General features: G+C 41.5%; 1 protein-coding gene across 1 annotated transcript in view; it reads right to left on the reverse strand.

The window, feature by feature from the left end:
- The window catches only part of LOC119492627 (homeobox protein orthopedia-like), a 68,658-nt gene that overhangs the window by 29,452 nt on the left and 17,963 nt on the right, over positions 1-21,243 (reverse strand). Inside the window, exon 2 of the mRNA XM_037777201.1 lies at positions 10,350-10,488. The gene's annotated coding sequence lies outside the window, so the exon portion shown is untranslated. The remainder of the gene's footprint in view (positions 1-10,349; positions 10,489-21,243) is intronic.

The raw sequence follows: 21,243 nt of genomic DNA on the forward strand, positions 1-21,243 counted from the left end.
ACACCTACTATGGATAAGTACCTCATACAACCCCACTATGAAAACACATGAACTATCCCTTTAATTCTTTAGATGCTCATAATTCAACCATAAACACACAAAAAACTGTTAAAAAAACAAACAAACAAAAGCTTTAAAATCACTAAATAAAATTATTTGTTTTGATTTTTTAGACGTTTACTAGCTGTCTCAATGTTACGTATCTTGTCTTGGTGGCTCAGTGCAATATCAGCGTTTATAAAGCAATAATAAGGACAGTAAGGCACTCATGTGTGCTCAATGTTTGTTCATAATCCATTAACATATTTTAATCATCTTGTGAGAATTTTAAACCAATTACAGTGCTTGTCACAACATTAGCTGGCCAGTTTACTCTCAAAATGGCTTTATCCATTAGCTGGGACTTTGAGTGCCGTTTCTCATCTAGAAAACAATGAATCGTTCTCGTAGAAATCCATATCGGTCAAGACACAATTGCTGTTTTGATGCCAGCCTGGGTTGAGGAAACAACTGATGAAGTTTTTTTTTTTTTTTGGGGAAGGTGGGGGGAAATGATGCCTGTGAGGCAAACTGTGAGCATTTATCCTGGGCCATAATGGGGTGCTGAGTTGCTGGTGGCGGCCATTGTTTAATGATCTCCTTGGGCGCTGGGAGTAAACTACTGCGGTAATCAGAAGGGTAAACTCAGCTATATTTCAATTTGGAGAGCCGCTCTTCCGTTCAGAGAGGCCGCTCTGAGACGATAAATAATAGGACTATTTAGCCTATCCCACAGGCTGCCTCTCTGACACCTACCCAAACACACACACACACACACACACACACAAGTCAGCCTATAACAATTCATGTCCCTTCCATAAATCAGCCCCACTAAAAGCTGGTGATTAGCGACATCATTTAGCCCCTAAAACCCAAACAGCGACAATTGTTTCCTTCCCTGTTTTAGGGAGAAGATGGAGAGATGCACAGATGGTAAATTGGTTGGAGGGGAATGAGCTGGAGCTGGATGACTGGACTTGGGGATGTAGAATAAATTCAATGCAGGTTTTCAGTTCTGGAGTTGAGATTATTTGGGGCTATTTATTGTGACCAGTGACTGTTTTGACCTTGTAGATTATGACATTGTCACTGGGGAGATGACAGTGTCCTTTATGATGTTGTTTATAAAAAAAAGGCAAGACATTTTTTAAGGTAAGTGTGGATGTAAATACGCAGATTGAAAAATATCTGTTTAATCAAACACTTCCTAATTTTATTATGTTTATTTTTTTTTACTCTATTTCCACTTAAATAAATCCATGTGCAGTTTAAATCTAATGATAAATAAACATCATAATAAACATCTAATAATTGCTCTTCCTTATTTCTAAAGCAAAACTGCAGATAAACAACCGACACTAATGTATCAAAATTATGCAAATATATTATTGTGAGAACATCTTTGTGGGTAATTTTAACTTTTCCACATATTTCCTTATCTTTGTCCTCTGTTCATTTAGGCACAAATTGACAACATTCAATTGCATAGCTGCGTTTGTTCGCTCACCCTTTACAACATCTAACAGACCAACGGGTGACAAACAAGCAGTTGACACGAATCATCTTTTGGTTATGCATACTGGTGTTCCTTCCCAATCCCAGTCCTACAATAATTCCTTTACATTTATATCATTATAATGTATATAGGGACAAGTGCATTGTAATATCCCTCTACTTATTTTCTTATCAAGAGCTCAGTAAACACATATGATGATTTCTTTTTTTTTTATATCATCCTTACATCAGCAAAGGAAGCAATTTTCTAATTATAGTCGGCTACCGCTGCAGCGAGAAACACTGCTGGTGTTTATTTGTGCTGGAGAATGTTGAGAAGTGGAAGACTAAAGCTCACAGTGAGAACACGCATTGAAAACTAAATAAAAACAGTTGATGGTGCCACACTGTGCTTTATGAACGTGATATGTTATGTTTTGGAGTAAATATTATGTAGACTCTGGCCTGCTATGTACATCTATATTTGATTTATTTCTCTTTCCTTTTGTCTCTTGTAAGGTTTGTAAAATACATTGGAGCAACAAATGACCTAGTAATAAGACAAGATTTTTACTATTTGCATTGTATTTTCTTTAGTTAAAGAAAAAATAAATTATCACAAAAGCAGAGAAAACAAATGAAAACTGTAGTGTAGCGTTATGGAAAATCCTCCTGTGACAGTAAGTTCTTTAAATCATCCAACATGCAGCTTGCATTAAGCATCACATTGTTTTAAAAAAAAAAATACAGACATGAAATTTTAATTTGTCCACTCAAAAGAAGCACATGGGGCAGTTGGTAATTAGGCTAAAGAGAAAAAAATATATGTTTTCCAGCCAATAATATCCTCCTCCTTTGTTTTTTGAGATACGAGCAATTTACAAGCACCAATAAAATCAATCCGATAAGCAACCTAACCCCACAATTTTCTCATCTCCCATCCTGCAACACTGTTATACTGGTCTCAGTGGAGAAGGATCAGACGTGTGTCTGATGATGGCTTCCTAAAGAGCTTCAATTAATGGCCTGTCACTTATCATTAGAGCCGCTGAAAGGCGGGACACCAGGGAGCATGATGCAAACAAAGGCACGTTTTAGAACGTCAATTCTAAAAGCACCCATCGACTCTCTATTGTGGCGTGCGGCCTCTGAGGCCCTCGTCCCTGCTGGCCCCGAGCCCTGCTGTCCCTCCTGGGGGATTAGAGGGATCTGGAGAAATTAGCCGTTTGGATGACAAGCGGGAGGCCAAAGGACGAGCGGGTGTTAATGTCCCCTTTTTACGGGAACAAAAGCAGTGGGGATTTTAAATAACACGTCTCCGTTGCCGCCTGCGTCCACTCCAGTCACAGTGTGAGTGCGGTAGGTTACTCAGCAGCCTTAATTGATTGAAGCCGTGTGCTAGCAGAAGGAATTGGTGTGTCTGATAGCCTACATGGTTCTGCATCTGGGGCTCAGAAATCCAGCTCATTTTCCCCATTTTAATTTACATGACCAATTTAAAAGCAACGTTACCCCAATATTGTGACAATGCGCATCATTTCCCTCAACAATTTCTCAAAAACTGTGAATTAGATTTGAAAAATAAAAAATGCTTCTATTAGGGGCTAAAAGGTGCAAGAAGTCTTACGATTCCTAATGCAGCCCAACTATCTTTGGTCTGGCACCAGCAGGGATGTTTATTCTTCATTACAGTTTCAGACGGAGGCAGAGAGATCCTCAAAGAGAACATCCACAACAACATCCTCTTGACTGGGGCTCTGCAGTGCTGCTTTTGTCCATTACGCTTGGCCTCCTCATTGACAGCCAATAAATCATTCATTTAGAGGCAAAGCAGGGAGAGAATCAAACAGCCATTTCAGAGCCTGAGGCCTTTCACTGTAGTGGCTGCTGCAGGCCACAGATCTAATGTAGAGTGGCTCGGCTGCAGGCGGGTGGAAGGGCTCTTAAGAGACAGCAGGCATTGTTTGGAGGGACGGGAAACGCTGCTCTCATTAGACCTGGAGCTGAAAACCAACCTGAAAGGCCTGCTTCAATTTACCTGCCCTGTGCTTGGAATAAATCACCCCTGTGTGTGTGTGTGTGTGTATGTGGCATGCACACATACAAACACATGTACAAATGCTATACGCACACACACTCATAAGCAGACACTTACAAAGAGCTTTATACATGCCTTTCAGAGCGCACCTCTTCAGGCTCAGAGTTGTTTTAGCGCAGCGCTTGTTAAAGGTAAAGCCTTTTACCTCTCTGCCTCGGATGGCCCTTTTGTTAAGGTGCTTTCTCATTCAAATCAGAATCACAATTAAGCCCGAGTCCTGACTTGTGTTTTTTTTTCCTTTAGATTTGAGTACTTTCTTTGCACAAAGTGACTCGCTGCTGCTGCTGCTGCTGCTGCTGCTGCTGCTGCGATGAGTAGCTTATGCATGAGCAAGACTAACGTCAGGCTGCTGCAACAAGAGCTGCCTCTTTCTGGGGCTAGATGAGCGTAAAGCTTACGAAGATATAGCTGTTATGATTTCCGTGGAATATTGCCAGAAAGATTCTGGATCATTTTGAACTCAGATTTAGCCTCTGGCCTGTTGCCACGCTGAATTTTACTAGAGCCAAAAACTCACTCAGCGCAGCCAAAGTAAAGAGAATCTAATACTTTACACCAGGTAGCCGGGCACAGCAGGTAACACTGTGTGACAAATTCCAACACACACTGAGACAAAACAAGAGAAAGAAAAGGGAATACATTTCACAGTCACTGATATAAAGAGCAGAAAAGGGAATTGACAGAGCACGTGAGCGGCCTGCTGGAAGAAGAAGAAGAAAGATGGATAAGTAGAAGGACGGATAGGAGACGAGCTGGAAAAGTGGGAATGGAGAGCAGCAATGTGGTGGCAGATATGTCAGACTATTTAAATACTGATGAGGCCCTCTGTCTCTCCTCGTCTCTGCTAATGACGTACTCGTCAAAGCCAGACAAAAGAACCTGCAGCCTGTCACAACACACACGCACACACACACACAGTCAACACACCAGGGTACATCTGTGTTTGTGTGTGTGTGTGTCGGGGGGATTCTCACATTGCCGTGCTGTCAGGGTGTAAGGTACCACTGAGAGGTGATAAATCTCCTCTTCCTTGTCAGAGAGTGCTGCCACTGCATCCTTAGACACAACAAAATCTCTACTTGGGTCACTTTTCTTTCTTTACTCTCTCCTTACTTACTCCTCCTTTCCTTCTTTCCTCGCCACCCTCATCCATTTGTTCTCTCGGCCTGCTGTGTCTCCACCAGCATTCAAAATTAAGGTGTCACACTAGAGCAGATGGATTACACAGAGTCACACACACACACACACACACACACAACTCATAAATGAGGTGAAATGGAATCAAGACTGCTTGAAAAACTGTGTTTTGTCCATAAGCACTACACTCCGTTTCAACCCGTATCGATCTCTGCTTGTGATTTGTTTTGAAGTGAATAGTACGTTCATTTCGTACAGTCTTTGTCTCTCGGAGTGCTGACAGGAAACAGCAGGTGATAGAGCAACATCGTGAAAGGAACGGCCCGCCATAAAACAGGCAATGAGCACCATGAAAACGGGTGACTCACAAAACACATAAGTCTGTTTGATACATGAACGCGGAGTCATGTCAGACAATAAAGTGTCCATGCAACAGACACTCAAGACGGACAGAGGGAAATATATTTGTTTGGGTTTCACTGTGCGACTACATTTCCGATTGTTATTGCAGCTGGAAACTAAACTTTTGCGCTAAATTGGCTTTAAAAAGACATCATAAAACTGTCTCTCCATCTTTCATCGCCTCTCCTCGGCGTCTTCTCCCGTCTCCTCTTTGTGACTTTAGCTCTAAAGCAGAGGAGAGTGTCAGCGAGTGTTCTGTTTGATTCAGTGCTATCTAACCTTGCTTTATGAAAGCATTAAATTGATGGTTCCAGACCAGCCCAGAGAAAATGCACATAAAACTGAGACTAACTGAGAGATAATAGTCCTCGTAAACTGGTCTAAGAGCTCTATAACTCACAACGTCCTCAACTTGTTCCGTCTTACACAGCACAAGCTGTCGCATCCAAAATACTGATGCGCCCGAAGGCACAAACTGCAAATGCAAACAAAAGGGAAACCACAAATGAGAAAAACACCTGCAATTGTTCCAAAAGCTATAGTGCTTAAATACACAAACCAACACTAGACAACAACTAAACCGAAGTCTTTAACATCTGTGATGCTGGTAATTGTTTGTGACATCAGAAGTAAAACAGTCCAACGTATCCTCATACAATGGCTGGTATGATATCTTACGAAGAAGTTAGTCCTCCTTTTTTGTTTGTTTTCCTACAAGTGTCCAGCAACACGTGTCAATTTCCATTTCATTACATGCATACAGTCTTTTCAAAATAAACTTCCATCTTCACAGGAAACTATTTCCTTAGGTTTAGGTAACAAAACTACTTACTTATGTTTAGGAAAAGATCGCGGTTTGGGGTAAAATAACTCCGGAAGTGGCGTTAACAAAAATAAATCAATGTTGACTTCTGGTTTCACACGGGACAAGAATGCCGGTCTCCAGGGCAAAAATTCGGTACTTGTTGACACACCCATCCAACCCAACCTCCGCCCTACACTACGGTCGTCACTCTTTATATTTACTGGCTCACAATTATGTGAATTACGCACAAATTGATTTTGTGGGTTATACACAAATTGCATTATTTTTCTATATATATCAGTCAAATCTTTAAGGTAATAGTTGACAGTTTGTCCATTAGATGTGAAGCTGGAGTCAGCAGCCAGTCATCTTAGCACAAAGACTGGAACAACTAGTCTGGCTTAGTCCAAAAGGAAACACCTCTGATGCTCACTAATTAACACGTTATTGTTTGTTTAATCCATAGGTGTAACATTTACAATTTGCCATTTTATGTGGGGTTATATGCCAGACTATTTATAGGCTGGCAGCAGTAATTTAGTCTCTGTTGATTGCCTAGCAACTGTTCCCAGCCAAGAAATAGTCCAGCTTGCAGAGTTAGCCTGACTACAGAGTCAGGCTAACTGTTTCCCTCTGTTTTCAATATTTGTGCTAAGCTAAGCAAACCGGCTGCTGGCTCCAGCTTCGTGTATGACAGACAGACATAAGAACTGTATCAATCTTCTCATCTAATGCTTCTAGAAAGCGATTATGCTGTTTTCCCAAAATGTGGAACTACTCCTTTAAACCAGGGGTCTCAGACGTGTAGCTACCCGTTTCGGAGTACCTTGCAAAAGGTTCAAATAATATGTACATAAATTTGATAACACAAAATCACTTTGTTAACCTGTTTAACTTTCAATCCAATCTTTCCAACTTATAGCGGTCTACGAACAGAGAAGGTAAAGGAGCTGAAAACAACACTAAAAGGAAACGGCCTCTGTTTACCAGACCATCGAAGAAGTCCGACGCAGCAACAGACAGACTTCGTTTAGTGGCACGCATCCTTACGAAACACAGAAAGCCCTTTGCCCATGGCGGAATTATAATAGAGGCGGTGGCTGAAACGTTATTAAAAGGACCATAAAAGTAAGACAGAAATTATGTCTGCTATTGGCAATGTACAACTTTGTGCTGTTAAAATCTTTCAGAATTTTGTCAAATTTGCTCTCAGAGGAAAAAAGGTCGGAGACCCCCACTTTAAATCATGTCCACAGCAATTTTGGTCCAAAAATTACAGGTTGGGTCTTTCATACAGCAGCTTATTATGTGATATGTTTACGTACTCGTTAGTCTCACATTGTATCACTTAATAATATATATTATACAAATACGTTTCACCATAATGTGGAGGCACATTGTGTATTTGCATACATACACTATATTATTTTTCTACTGACAACTTGAAATGTGTGTGAATGTGTGTGTAGCGGTAGTAGTGGTAGCAGCTGCTGTCAGCTGGATGAGTGATGAGCCATGTAAGGGCAGCCTTAACTGTGTGTGTGTGTGTGTGTGTGTGTGTGTGTGTGAGTGTGTGTGTGTGTGTGTGTGGTAAGAGAGAGAAGATAAAGACATTTTCCCTCCAGCACCCAACACTTTCAAGGTCTGCTCAGCTCCCATAAACCAACTCTGCTTCTGGATCCTGGGCCTCTGCCTCATTCTACCTTTGTAAGACAACACAAATCACACAGGACGAAGCAGGATTTTATAGGTCAATGAACATTTTTACAAAGTCCTCCAAAACAAAAGAAAATGAGCAGGACAATGAGTGCTATCGTATATGCAGACGACAAGTGTGGTGCGCAGCGACTGCATGAGATCTGTGAGTGTATTGTACGTCTTTGCAGGTTGCACAGGGTGGTAATGGATGGCCGGCGGGTGCCCGCTGACGTGTTATTCTTTTATAAAACATTGCCTCTGCGTACCGGAGCGCAGGGAAGAGCGTGTCACGCTTGTGATGAATGACCAGAGGGTAACATCTTCACTCCTGACCCCTAACACGGGCGTGCATGCTCACACATAGACACAGACGTACAGAAAAATCAAGCATGCACTCATGCACATTCCAGTTAGTAAACAGACTTTTTTTTTTCACTGTGAAAGCACACATAAACATCTGCTGCAGTGAATCCACTAAGCAGAGGGGCGATCCAGATGCAGGTCGGTGACCTCTCTCCGTGTGCGGTGAATACAGAGAGAGAGGCTCCATCTTTGTATTCTTTTCAAAGCTTGTGCTCGAATTGGTTTCATCGCTTTATTATTTTTTATTTGATCACAGATCCCGTGTCATTAAAAAGACTTTTCCTTACTACCTCTCATTTATCACACAGCCTGACTAACAGGCTTGCGGTCATCAAAGGTATCCTCAGCTATGTCTCCAAACAAAGCATGAAAGACACAACATCAAAAGCAGCTATAGCCGAGCCGGACAATGCCGAGGAGCTGGAGAGGTGAGTAATAAGCAGTGACCTTCTGCTTTTGTATGCACGCCGCCGACACTTGAACGCAGCACCGCACAGTCTAACAAGCGGCAAAGAATGCTTATACATCAGAGGACTGCTATACCTGAAGAAGTGCAGAGGCAGAAAGAGAAAAGCAAAAAAAAAAAAAACAGACAGAGAAAGAGATAGGAAGAGAAGGAGACATGATAGGGAGGAAAGCGAGACAGAGGGGATGAGGAGGGAGACAATGAGACAAGGAGACAGAGACAGAGTGGGTGAAGGTGGCGGCGGAGGGGTTGGTGGGGCGGGTGGGGAAGGGGAACAGGCAGCCAGTCTATTATCAGGGGTCTATAGAGAAGCATTTAGGGACAAATAGGACACCACCCCCCTGTCACCCCCGCAGCATTCAGCCCCTGTCAGCCCAGGCCATTCAGACAAACCCCAGGGGGAAGTGGCCGAGGGGGGACAGAGGGGAGTAAGCAGGACCAGGGTGGTGGTGGTGGTGGTGGAGGGGGGGGGTGGCTGAAGATGGAGTACCCCGGTACCACCCCTCCATGATGCTTCAGATGCGGTATCCTAGCAACGGCACTCTGGGTGTGACCCGTAGTCATATGGCTCCATTCAGTTTCATACCTCTTGAACACACGCACACACACACACACATACACACACACACACACATACACAGGGGCCCCGCAGTGCTCATCAGGAGCCAAAACAGGCTCTCATGTACAACAATTAGCACAGATCATGCCCCCCACCCCCTCACCCGTCCCCGCCCCAACCTGGCCATACCAGCAACCCCACAGGGAGCAAACTTAATTACCATCAACAGACAGAGGGGAGTTTATCTTTACACACTTAAGATGATCCACTTTGCACGCACACACACACACACACACACACACAGGCCGAGTCATCCTATACAAAAACTCTCCATTTCAGCACGCTGTCAATCACATGCTAATTAAAGCAGCGTATTGATGGCATTCTTCTCTCCCCCGATTTTCATATGGAATTAGTATTTAATGAATTGTGCGCAGATTAATTACAACATAATGATATTTAATTGTTACCATCTAATTGTTGTGGCGCTCTTTGTTTTTGCAGTTGCCGGGAACTTTGTTTGGTTTTAGTTCAGAAAGGAACAGTTGGCTGGAGAACACTTCATTGAGTTTAAACATTTCAGTGGAAAAAAAAGAGCCTTTTAATCACAATCACGTTTTCTTTTCTTTTTTTTCTCATGAAAAATGAACGTGTAATGTTTCATGCGAGATAAGTGATATTAAAGACGTGAGGTTGGAAGGCATGTTTGGGGTTGATGGCAATGTGTTAATAAACATGCTTTGATTTCTTGGATTCATAGTGTCTGTGCTGTCACTATAAAGGTGACAGCTGAGATAAAGCACAGACACAGGCACTCATGCACACGCACACACACACACACACACACACACACACACAAGGGTCTTAGTTTGGTAATCCCCCTTTCAGAGGGATACATGTCTTTATCAGGCTTGTTGGGGCTAATAGATTTATATACTCCATCTATTATTTATCCAGGGATTATCACTGTTGCCTGAAGGTAGTGATGTACAATGTTTACCATGACCTTGGGCCACACACACAGATTTGTGCTCACACACACACATTTCCAGCACACTCAATTTGGCGTGGAATTGGTGAGTGATAATAAACAGGCGTGCAATAATTGCCCCAAAGTCACTTTGTTCTTTCCCAACTCCGAGGACCGTTGCAAGACAATTCTGAGGCCTATTGAATAAGATTGTCTACCGAGTCTTTATGACTACTCATTAAAACACACTTTTATCATTTGTTATAATATAGCACACTCCTCTCCAAATGACATCATTAAACATAATTCAATCTTTACCTCTTCTTCATGTGTGCTGGTTTTCCTGATTTATCCCCACTTTTATTTCATTTTCTCTCCCTGGTCCACAGCGGCTGCAAACTGCTGCACTGCCTCTCTGTGGATGGTCGCGGAGCTGCAGGGTTGCCTACACACATAACTGCGAAACAAAACAAAAAAAAAAGGTAAATATCACTGAAACTGTCCACTCAAAACAAATTGATCTACAATATTACTGAAATACAAACAGACAGCATCAAGTTGGCACAAATGTTGCCGAGCACAAACATTACACAGAAACACACGCTCACACACACATTGCTCTCTGTGTGTGTGGATATACACACACACACACACACACACACATGCAACGCATAGGGCAATTTAGTAAATGTCATCAGGTCTGCAGAAAGAGAGGGAAATAGGCCTGCCTCCCATCTTTGTATTGGGAACACAGGTGAGATTGATGAGTAGCGTCTGTTTATGATATCGGTTATTCAAGATGAAAGATGAGGGTTTGTAGAGAGGTTCCTCCCATTCACTGTCATTGATTTACACACACACACACACACACACAAGAACATACCCACAGTGAGCGTCCTTGCTTTGTCAATAGTCAAGGTTATTTCATATGCAGGACAATATTTGACTAATACGGTGATATCAAACGCAGCAAATAAAAAATACTTTTGGCCGTAACGGCAGAACAAAGACTGACTTCTTAAGGGACATATTCTCACCAGATAAGCAAGTAACCACTGAGTGAACATCCATCAGCGGAGAAAGAACATAAAACTGTGGTTTAAAAGCAATAAAAGACGGCAGGGAAATTTGCGAAGAGCAGTCGGGGTAGAAAACGGAGCACTCAAGCTAGAGCCAATTCTGTTCTGGTGAATTAAAACCTAAACCTCTTTCGCATTAACATCCACAGAGAGACAAGTGCTGCGGTAAGTGAATGTGTTGCCTGTGTTTGTGTCAAAAGCCTGTTTTTTTTCTTCCTCAGCCAATTAGAGTGACTATGGCACAAAAGGCAGCTAATTTTGTCAAGCTCCTGTAAATGGAATGATGGATGCTGACGTTTGGGGGGGGTGTAGTGTGAGTGAATGTACGCCTGGTGGTTACCCAGCAAGGCCTCCTTCATTAGAGCTTCTTCTAGAGAAACACAGACAACAGTGAGAGAAAGATGCACAAACATTCCCCATTCAGGATGAATTAAAAACCCACAACACACTACTTTTCAAAAGAGAGCATTCATTATGTAGCCCCTAATGTAATGGCATAAAGCACGCAGGAGCAACAGCCTATCAAGTGCAGCAATTTGGCTTTTTTCACTTGTGCTGTTCCGTTGCTATAGGGTAATTTGTAGCACTCAGCAGGGCAGGGGGAAAGTGAATCAAGATTAATTTACATGCAGGCGAACACTTAGGCAGAGGCAGAGCGGTAAGCAAACGCACCGTCTCTGCGGCTGAAGCGGAAAGAAGGCAGCAAAGGCAGAAGGAGGGGAAAGTGTCGGATAATTAAGGAGCATCAAATGTGATTGCCGAAGGCAGTTAAAAGGCCACAACATGCCGACTGCGGTTGCTCTCAGAATGCAGCCTTCGCGTTTTAAGCCAAGCTGCATTGATGGTGGAAGCATGGCTTCTAATGGGAACAACAGCTGTAGAGCCAAACCAGCCACTCCAGATTCAGTCTTCATTAATTGTGCTTTAGTGTCTTCTCCTCTAAGCATATTATTCCAATACATTAGTTTGTTTTCATTTAGGGGAAAAGAGTGCCAAGCTCCGTACTGCACCCAGCGAGACAGTGTGCTATACTGTTTGGAAGAGTCAAGGAAGCTCTGCACGAACACAAAAAGCAGAGGGTTATTCAATTGAAACACTTGATTTAAATAACACGTCGTCGTACATCACGGTGACACAAAGACAAAGCAAAGAGTCCCTGAAGATGCGAGGTTGAAGTGACAGGGCTAACTTGGACAAACTGCCGCAAACATTCAGACACAAATGCAGCTACAAGTGCACCAAGCGGAGGGGAATGAAAATGCTAAATGAGCTGTTTGAAGTGGACACGCATCTCGGGGAAGCGATGGACGCTGAATCCTTGCCCCACTGAACAGACTTAACATATCAGAGAGAGAGAAAGAGATCACTGGGATGGGATAAAAAGAGGGTAGCTGGTGGAGTTTCTCCCCTCTATCGCTCAGTGGTAATGGACCCTGGACCAGGCCTGTGGCAGGGGAGTCTGATCAAGCATGCTATCCTGGAGACACACGCACGCACTTCACACGCACGTACCAACACATGCATTCACACACAAAATCATTCTGTCAAATCTGAATAAACACAAACACACATCGGTCGGATTGTGGGGTGCAGCTTGGGGATTTGGGGCGAGCGTCTGGCATATTTGGCCATCTCAGATCTCCTGTCAGGGCCTGAATGCAGGATGACAGCGAGAGAGAGACCGCAGCGTCTGGAGACCTGTCTCCATCTATGCATCTCTCACATAAACAAATTCTCCCATCGCTGTATTCAGACTAGCCTCTCTGCTCTATTACACACAACACACAGCTGCCACAAGCACTCAGACACCCAATCAACAACCACAGAGAGAGAGAGAGAGAGAGAGAGGGAAGGGAAAGGGAAAAGAGAAGGGGAAGAAAGAGGAAAGCAAAGGGGGGAGAAGGGCAGCAGAGGGAGATGGAGGAGAGGAGAAAGCGAGACAGGAGCAGCGTCGGGGGAGATGCTGAGATGAGAATGTTGAGAGGAGGGCCAGCGCTACGAAACTGTGCTCAGCGTTCTGTCTGGCCGAGCAGGAACCTCCTGAAAGCAGGACGACGACGACCAGCGTGGATGAAAGAGAAATGGGCTCTAGTGGGATGACGAATAGACAGGGGCAGGAGTGGGGGGCTAAGGGTTGCAAACACATTGAACGCATGAAATATTAGGACCACCTGCTCTTTCCATGAAATAGGCTGAGCAGGAAAATGCAGCGGCTGAGACCGAATGTTGGGAAAGTGATCCCGGCGTTTTGTGTAATCTGAGGGTTCGGGCACTCGGCTCAGTCGACAGCACTGTCACCTCTTAGCAGTAAAGGAGTCGGCTTGGATCACACAGCCCAGAAATGTCTGTGTTTATGTTCACATGGTTGTTTTTTTTTTAAGTTCTTTCTGGCTGCTTTGGTTTCTTTTGACAATTCAGTTACAATCCACGTCAGCTGGAATGAACAATTCTAGGTTTAATCTGTGAATTTAAAGAACTCTTTCTGTTCACGAAGTAAAGAAACTGTAATGTCAACTAGAGACAAATCCTGGACCTGCTCCGTTGACAGGTTGTTCTATGTTGTATAGATTGTAAAGCACTTGAAGGAAAATGTGCAACTTGGTCAAAATGGCATGACGCACTAGATTTTACTGGGTTTTCATAGCTGGACATCTTACACTGAAATAAGGCTGGAAGTAATGATTATTTTCATTGCTGATTAATCCCTCAATTATTTCCTTGATTATTTTTTTTTAGGATAAAATGCCAAATAATAGTGAACTGTAGAGCCCATCTTCAAATAGTTTTGTTTTGTCCAACCAACAGTTCTAACGCTAAATATACAATGGTTTCAGTAAAAGGAAGAAAGTCACACACATTTGAGAAACTGGAAGCCGCAAATGTTTGGGTTTTATTACGTTAAATTACATGAATCATTAATCAAATTGTTAAATTAAAATTTGATCCGCGTCAAATATTTACTGCTTTACAATCTGTACAACATCACCCTGTATGCTTAGTTAGACCCTCAAACAAGAAAGAGCCTCAGAAGATCAAGGAATCACACAAAACTTTAAATCCTGTGTTTACCAGAGATAATAATCTCATAAGTTTCTTAGAAATAAGTCATTCAGCATGAAAACAGCATAAAAAATGTCTGATGGACTAAAGAAATCGTCTAGGACCAAAACGACCGATTAGTTGATTAATCGACTAAGACGGAGCAGCCCTGGTAAACAAGGCATGGCTCACACACTCCCGCTCACTGCTTGACCCCTACTAAAGTAGGGCCAAAGGTTTTGCCCTTTTGGAACTAATGATTAATTGATAAGTTGTCAACTATTAATATTTTGAAAATTGATTAATTGGTTTGAGTACTGTCTTAAGAAAATAAGGTCAAAATGCTCAGAATCACAGTTTTTGGCCAAAATTTAAAAAAATCTTGGGCACCCTGGACTTCTAACCTCCAAAAGGCACAACTAGACCACACTGTCAACCATCAAACCAAATTTGAAGTTCCTAAGTTAAATAGTTTCTGGTAGAGTTAAATAGAGTTCTGCTCCGGAAACGAAAGTGTAACGGACGGAAGGACGGATATATATCTTAAAGAACAACTCTATGGCCCTCCCTTTAGTAACTATCAAGGGTTGTCTATAGATTGACTTAAAGAGTGGAGTTACTCCAAAAAGACTCGTTGCAGTTTCAAATTTCGGTTTTACTTTAAAACCACCATCAGGAGCAGGTAGAGGTGACAGAAAACAACAGATAATACACAGCTAATACTAGTTTGCTGTCACCTTTACCTGCTCCTGGTTACTCTATACTCTTTTAAATATCAGTGGATCTCCTGGTTTCTAGATATTGACTTGTCAAAAATTCTGCTCTAGGGCAGATTTATTTCTCTTTTTTTGCCCAAAGCTATGAAGTTTGTGTCGTCTATCTTGTAACTTGCTGAAGGTGTCAGTGTGCACAGGCGTTTGCCTCTTGTGAGTGGACATGGGACGATATGAAAATTTCATGTAACAATTATCCTGGCCAAAATAATTGTGATTCACGATATTATCCCGATAATCATCAAAATATGCTTAAAACTCATAAAATGGCACTAAAACATACTGGAATCACTTTACATTATATTTTGTTAAGAAACAAATATTTTTTATTGCATCACAGATAGGACACATCTTTTTTTAGTGAGCATCATTTTTTTGATAACAAACAAATCATAAGGCCCCCCTGCAAAAATAAAGGATAAATAAATAAAATAGCAATATTGTGTGAGTCTGTTCACTTACATGATAATTCTCTACCATGAGAGCAAACTGGACGATAACTGACGATATTCACGCACAAGACAGCGGCACAAGACAGCGGTTTCCTGGATGAAAGCCCTGTGTTTGTTGGACCTATCCAGCTCCCCTCTCTCCCGCCCTGTGTGTCTCTTTCGCTCTTTAAACTACGTCACCACAGCACTATACCTGTTTACTGTTGGCACAGATGGGTTTACATTGTAGTTAATGGAGAGCCCGGTGCATCTCATTCCTGGGTGCCTTGTGCGTCGGTATCTAACGCCGACGGCGGTGACAAAACGTCAGCATTTCACGCCCTGGGATTGAGAACGGGCTGGATTATCCTGATAATGGAAATTCACCACGATCAACTCATTGAGAGTGTTTTTTATCTCGATCGAAATAAAATCCTCTATCGTCCCATCCCTACTTGTGAGACTCAAAAAGGACAAGAAGAAGTGCGTGAGAATTTGTAACGAACATAAATCCCTTCTGAATCCAAATATGTGGCAGCCAAAGAAATTAGCTCGGTAGCAAAGTTAAAATGGGCAGCACTGTGAATGTGATAGGTGGACGAGAACACACCCAGAAAACGGTGCTGCTCGGCCAGATTGATCTGCCACATTACAAAACACCCCTCCTCCTTCCTCTGCATCCCCACTTTCTGATCAGAGTATCGATCCTCGGACCAGTCGATCGGTTGCTACTCTGTGATCTGGGCCGGGCCAATTACTTCAGTGAGTAATAGTGATTAGTTTGTGTCTAGATCAATCCACACTGATACAGGCGGAGAGGCTGAGGACGGGGCCAGGGGAACCACTGACTATTCACATCAGCAGCACATTTGTGAAACAACAACAGTGATTCTGTGCTTAGTATCTTGAATGTGATCGTCTCATCATGCCAAAACAGAGGACATATCTGCGGTAAATTCAAGACCTATACTGGGTTTGCAAAAAGTTAAAATGTTGAGACTTTTCTCCACAATGAAACATCCATTTTATAGCCCATACCAAACACACACACACATGCACGCACACACGCACACACACAAATCCACCACGTATAGTTAGTGCTTAAATCTCAGCCTGTGCCATTGGTTTGACATTGTACAGGTCATTAAAGGAAAACTAGTACTAATGTCGAAGGCAAATCTATTTATGTTGATAGTATTCATGGGCAATCTTTCCATAACATTGATCAACACAGTTTGTCTAATAGGAAAATAATAAACAATTACTCCTGCAGACGAGAAGGGTAATTGATTTTCTTCTGTAAATTACTACCACCATCAGCCCTGCGTACACAGAAAGGTGATCATCTGCATAAAATCAATGGGATATGATCCTATCTGTATGATAATCATGGACTGTAACCGAGGAGCCTTCATTAGCTTCGGAGAGAGAAGGGGACGTGGAGGGTAAAACAAAGAGACAGACAGAGCGAGCAGCACAGATGTCCTCTTAATAAATCTAGTCTATGTCATTGCTGGTGGAGAGATCTGCAATATTTTTGTATATCAGAAGTTAGAGCGTGATCTGAGCTCCAGAATGAATGCTGCATAGATTGTACCACTCTCATTTGTTGAGTTTCTGATGCTCTCATTTGTTGAGTTTCTCTTGCAGTCACACTGCAGCCAAACAATAATGACACTGTATGAATAATGTGAGAACTGTTCAAAACTCCTGAAGTAGTAGATATGAAGGCTGCTGATTAATTTCTGATGGGCGCTCACACCACCCCTGGTGTTCCCAGCCAGACACTGACTTATGGTGAGTGTTGAGCCCACCACCGGACAGCTGTATGTATGACTGTGTGCAGGCCTCCAAATCAATACGGCCAGCGATATTAATATCACCACCCACACACGTCAATAGGCGAGACAAAGAAGGAATGGAATGGATATGACTTACTAACGCTATCAGTTTACTTCATTCACAACAAGACCAGAACATTTTTTATATGTTGCCATTATCTCTCTCTCCTATGGCCTCACTAGGAATTACATTTTTTTTTCTAAATATGTACATATCATCTGTCACTCTCAATATTAATCCTACACGCTGTACATACAGTATATAGACATATATACATGTACATACAGTACATCCAGTCCATGTATATCCATTCAGTATTTATTTCTTTGCACTATTTGTATTGTTTACAACGTACAGAACACTTCATTTGTATATAGACATCTTATTTTATTTTTATTTTATTCTTGGTCATTGGTGCTTTTTATATATATTTATATAGTAATTTATAAACTGTATATACTTACTTTCTCACTACTTGTGTACATATTCTTTACCTTTATTTGTCCAGCTTTGTTGTCCTTGTCTCTAGCTGTTATTTATATTTCTGTGTAAGTACGCTTACAGAGAGATGCATAAAACCGGAGTCAGATTACTTGTATGTACTGTATGTACTTGGCAAATAAAAATTGATTCTTCTGATTCTGAAAATGACATCATTGGTAAATTGCTAAAACACTTAAAATGACCTACTGTGTGTTTGTTTTCCTGACAACCAACGCTTTTGTGTGAATACTCTCAGAAGACAAATGAAATTGGTGGGTTGAGTAAACTTGAGTGAGTTTACATTCTACAATTAAAAATATGCACATGACATACAGTAGGTATTTTATAAGCCCATTTCAGCATTTGAAATTTGTTTAAATTTGAAAGTTTTAAGCCAACAAAATAATTAATCAATTACCATTTCCGCCCTAAAATTGTATTCCTGGCAGTGTGGAGATGGCTTTAAAACAGCATTTAGACCTTTGTGTTATAAAATTAAGATTTAAAATAAGTATTGAACAGTTAACTCAGTAAATAACATTTTCAAATTTGAAAAAAATCGAAACAGTAAAGAAAAACTACAGATCTTCTTTCTGATTTATGGTCAATAATTTGGGTGCATTGAGGGACTCATGAGCTTAGTGTTTCTAACATTGGGCTTACAAAGTGTCTGACAGTAACAAAAGTCAATATTATTTTCATTTAACCATGAGCACAAACTTAACCAAGTAGTTTTAGTTGCCTAAATCTTATGGCAGATATGAAAACACTCCTGTGAACATTTTTGTAGGAGTCATACGGGCCGTTTTTGAAGGCAGTGACAAAGCTACTGCAGGGCCGGGTTAACCCAGTATACGTGACTCTATGGGGGAAAAAATATTTTTGAGCCCCTCTGGACAGGAGGAACAGACGGTCTTCTGCTCCTCCTGCTCTCTCTGTCCAAATACAATAATTAATGTATATTGCAGACTAAACATGACAACATTATTTTTTATCTAGAGACCCAGTAAACAAACAGTATTACCTACCTGTATGTCCATTAAGTTTTCTAAATATGTTTTTTCTTTTGTAAAAAAGAAGTTAAGTGGAGACACCCCAGGTGAATAGGGTAAAAAAAAAATTGCTAATAGATACCACCATGAAACCCTTCCTCTCTACAGTTGATTACTTACATTCATTTTTTTTTTTACTACAAGTTTTCTGAAAATGTATGTTTAAATATGCAAATGCACAATATTGGATAAAGCCAGGTTCAAATCTCTTGATTCATTTTCTTGACATATTAGAGTCAAATGTTTTTACAGAGGTGATTTTGGATATCTCTTTTTATCACTCCATAAATCAGAAAATACTGTCAACAGCCATAAACAACTCTACTTACGCCATGTTTTTAGGAATAACATGTTGTATAAATCAGGCTATGAATGATATATGAACAAACCCCTCTGTAAAAACCTTCAGATAGGAAAGAAACTGGATATTTTGGTGTATGTAAGTGCTACTGAGGTGGAGATTTCTGGCTCAGAGTCTGAGAAAAACCTCATTTTGAGAAAACAACCTTTACAGATATGGATTGTAAAATTACAGACACTACAGGTGAATGGGGTAAACAATTTTTACTAATAGATATCACCATGAAACTTCCCAAGTTGATTACTTACATTAAGACAATATTTTTTTGTATACAAGTTTTATCAAATGTTATGTTTAAATATGCAAAAGGGGCAATATCTGATGATAACTTTTGGTGAATTTAGGAGAAATCTACAGACCCAAATAGACAAAGTAGTAAAATAAACACTTAAATGTGTATTTCAGATGTTTTCTTTCCACTAGTCTGAAAGAAGATGTGCTATGGAAGCAAAATGGCCCAAAATCTCAACATTGACCAGTGCATGAAAAACAATGTTTTTACCTGTAGTGTCTCGCCTTAAGAATATGTTCCAGGTAAAGACAAGATCGTCCGACAAAATCGCTGGTTTAAAATTTTGGCTTAGAGTCTCAGGATGAGGTAATGATGCAAGACTCATCATGCGGCCTTTAGCATTTCAGTTGATACTGTGCTGTAGACGTGCATACAAATGTGCGATACTAAACTACAACAAACCAAACGACACACAGCGAACCTGTGGCTAGTCTCGACTTCACCTGGTTGGTAATCGAGCCTTGAGCTACTGAAACAGTTTGCAGACGGTCCTCAGGGTCTGCAACGGCACTACGGTTTGTACAGACAATAAGACGACTGAGACTGGAAGAGACGGGTTCGACAGTGATGCACAACCTGCAGCGAGACAGAGAGCTTTTAGTGTGATTACTTCACTGTACCTCCATATCTCTATGAATCATCTTTCATGTCTATTTAGAGGCTAAACACAGACATACTGTATAATGAATCTATTTTAAGCACCGGCCGACGGCACTCAAACCCTTTACATTCTGTGCTCACTGAGGAAAATGTGGTGCCCAATATTGTAAGACCCTAAAACCAAATACAGGCCTTTTCAATAATAAAGGCTTTGGGCTTTTAAAGCTGAGAGAATGAGTAGCTGGAGACAAACAGCAAGAAGAGGCTTTCAGTATATTAGCTGCTCAAATCAAATCACCGTGAAGAGAAGACAGAAGCAGCATTTAACATATAGTAAGGAGGCCTGGACACAGAAGAATAAAGTGAATGCTCTGTTTGAATCTGTCCTCCCTTCATAGATTTTAATGGCCTATGGTAAAGTGAAGTGCGTTAACACTTGATAACTACATTAGCCCCGCACTATTTTTTAAAGCGCAGAGAGAGCTTAGCCCATATACCATTTCCATTTGCATTACTGCTGTAAATTGCACAGAATGAAATCAAAACCTCTGGCACCATAGCCTGTTATCAAATTACATTGATTTATTAAAACTAGTTAATTTGAGACAGTAAGTGCAATTAAAAGGCACATACTGATATGTAGTGGCCACTATGCATAGCACGCCGAAGTCAAGTGTGCAGGGTTGGATATAGTGAATATATACAGCTGAATTATAGTTGTTGTAGAAGTAGCTTTGTCCAGATTGATGTCCTGCTTTTGTCATGACCGGCTGAAAGGCTGGGATCACTCAATACTAATCAACAGGCTGGACACGAGCTGGTCTTTATCACTTTGTCCCCTTTATATGACTCCCAACCTTGGCTGCGCGACCAGTTGCCTGATTTCTCATTTTGTTGCACTGCGACTGACAGTGAGCGGCTCTGATTGAGGGGATCCATTAGGGATCAGCCTGAGGAAAGCCTGTTTGATGGATGAGACCAGCAGTCACCTTCAGAGCTTGCTAACAACACCTGTATCCTCTCTGTCACACACACACACACACACACACACACACACACACACACACACACACACACACACACACACACACGCGCGCACACACACACACACACACACACACACTTTTGCTGACATATAACAATTCACACACACAGTGTACTGTGTAAAGTGTGAGAGACAGAGAGAGATTTAAACAGATGAAAATCTATACGGTCTTATCAGCACTGACTGCTCAGTTCAACCTGTAGCCAAAACTAACA

The sequence above is a fragment of the Sebastes umbrosus genome, chromosome 8, assembly GCF_015220745.1.
Source record: "Sebastes umbrosus isolate fSebUmb1 chromosome 8, fSebUmb1.pri, whole genome shotgun sequence".
NCBI lineage: Eukaryota > Metazoa > Chordata > Actinopteri > Perciformes > Sebastidae > Sebastes > Sebastes umbrosus.